Here is a 2736-nt window from a genome sequence, read left to right on the forward strand (position 1 = left end):
AACTTCCAGTATAGCATATAGAAGATCTGAAAAAAAGTCACTTTGTCAAACCTTACAAACCTAGGCAGTCACCGATAAAGAAGGGAATCTAGGTACATTAGGAGATACATTTGCATAAAAACCAAGAAAGACAAGAGTTACGTGAAGATTTCACTGAAAACAAAATAAACAATGATTTGAAATACCAAAAGAAAATGAATAAGCTGACACTTATCATTGCAGTCGTTGATTTGTGATCAAGTTGATTCCCACCAAGCAACTTTATGTCACATGCTCCAGAGTGAATATATTCAAGCATATCTATCATTCACAACACTGATGATTCATATGAACAAAGCAGAATGGAAAGGTTGCTATATTACTTTAAATAATTAATTAGTCCTGTTCAGATAGTCACTTCAAAGCACATTGTTTGGTGATACTAGAGAAAGAAAATAGAGTTAGAAAAGGGGGAGTAAATGTGAAATATCTAGAATGATGAAGTACCAAAAATGTTAAATGCCTCATTATCCTTCTCAGATATTAGTGTAAATTTTGGAAATTTAAAAACTAAAATGTAACCTTAATTAGTTTGCTTTAAAGATGGCATTTGCATTACCACCACAATATAAATAAAGCTTTTTTGTGTGTTTTAGCAGAAATGTTGCACTTATGTTATGCTTCTATAACCAAGATTGCACAGGATGTGTCACAAAATATATATATAGCTTCAACTTTCCAGAGATGCTGTGCTTACTTCCTCGCTTTAATGACTATTTCACTTTCAAATGGATTTATTAACAGAAATGAGAACACTCCAAACAGATGGTTGTCAGAAATCTGCTTACTTCAATAAAATAATTGAGAGTTAACAAACATTTGCAGCTTGGTGTGGTATAAAGCATCCCTGCATTAAGTTGCCATAAGGAATGAGGCAGAGAGAACATTTTATAAAGATAACTCATGTTTATGTAGTTTTGACTTCAGTAATATTAAAAACATAAAGTGCATGTGCAAATGACTAACCCAAAACTATAAATAATATTCATTAAACAACATCTATAATCTTCAAAGCTTACATAAACTCCGCTGAAACCCTCTGAAAATAAGATCAGCTGTAACCGGAATGGGGAGAGATTAATTATAGTTTTAAGTCCAAAAAATAATAAGCCAAATGCCTAATATTTATGATTGGTTTCCTTTAAAACTTTTTCTCTAAACCTGCTATATCATAAAATAAATAACTTTGAGAATATCTAAAATATCTTGCTGTAATAAAAAGTGTCAGGTAAAATGCAGTATCAGTCTTCCTATACCATATTAAAATTCTGTGTAGCTAGTAGCTTGTCGTTGCAGTATATGAAGGCAAGATATTGCGATGAAGATAAAGCAGAGGTAGATAAATTTAACATTTAGTGGGTACAATGTTTAGAGTTAGGAGTTTTGTTTTAAGTGCTAAAGAAAATTAAATATCAGACTAGGACAAATTGCACGAAGAAATGTGTATGCTGTTTCTTTGTGCAGGAATTCATGATCTTCCTTTATTAAAAGGGAGATACATTGGCTATTCAGTGATTCTGTGACTTATTATGGATTTACTTGACTGAATCCCAATTTATTCCAGCTCACAAGGATTAGATAGATGATAGATAGATAATAGACAGATGATAGATGGATAGATAATAAATAAATAGATGATAGATATATGTACACACACCTGTATTTACTTGTTTTAGTTACCATTATCAATATAATATTTAAAAATTCTCTCATTAAACTGTGAGCTACATTAGATTGCTGTATTCGCACTTATCTAATTTCTCAAAAAAAGTTGAAAGAAATGAGTGTCAGTGGTTAACATGAAGATAAACCTTAAAGCATATCATTTGAGATATAATTTATGAAATTTATTTTGCTGTGGGGAAAAATTGTAAAAATAAATTATTCTACTCAAACTCCAAAATTACTTTGTGTTTTATAATTTAAAATGGAAAATTAGTCTAAATTCTTTTTTTTATTTTAAGTTTTTTAATGAAAGTTGTATATAAGATTACTTTATTTCTGCATCTTCTTAGCTGTTTCTTTCTTGTATTTGCCCTTTTCCTTTCCTACTTGGCAAGATTTGGCTTTATGTTCAAGGATCTCTCTGTGGTATTTATCCAGCATTAGTCTAGTGATAACCATCTTATTGAGGAGAATGTCCACAAGAGCAGTTGTACCATTAGCTTTCTCCCGCTGCACTCCTTCTGTGTAGATGACATATTTCTTCCTGTGAACCTGGACTACTTTGCCAATTGCCGCCCTTTGTAATGTCCTCGTAACACCTGAACTCCATCACCCTTTCGAATGGGCATGGATCGAACCTTGTACTTCTGTCTCAGCAGTTTGGAGAGAGGAGAAGACATAATCTTCCCGTGAACATGGAAAGGTGATTTAAAATGCCTTTTACGGTTCTTGCTCTGGGTCAGAAATCACAAAGGGATTGCACTTCATTTTGACCGCTGGTGCTTCTTCATGGAAGCAAAAGAAATGAGACCCACACATTGCTTCTGGTTCTTTAAGTGTCTCTAAATCCTTAACAAAAGTATCTGTCAACTAAACTGACCTTGTTAAAAATGTAGTTTCACTTTTCTCTGTTTTAAATAGCACAAAGGAATGCAGCCAATTTGAAAAGTTGAAATATATGTAGGTGATTGATTCCAATATTTATTCTAAAATATTAATAAGACTATGTGGTCTTGAGAAGGTAGGTTGTGG

The 2736-nt window shown here is 32.4% G+C and overlaps 1 pseudogene; it reads right to left on the reverse strand.

The window, feature by feature from the left end:
* Nucleotides 1-2007: 2007 nt before the first annotated feature.
* Nucleotides 2008-2472, reverse strand: LOC114508914 (annotated as a pseudogene).
* Nucleotides 2473-2736: the final 264 nt, after the last annotated feature.

Source organism: Phyllostomus discolor, chromosome 11 (assembly GCF_004126475.2).
Source record: "Phyllostomus discolor isolate MPI-MPIP mPhyDis1 chromosome 11, mPhyDis1.pri.v3, whole genome shotgun sequence".
Taxonomy (NCBI): domain Eukaryota; kingdom Metazoa; phylum Chordata; class Mammalia; order Chiroptera; family Phyllostomidae; genus Phyllostomus; species Phyllostomus discolor.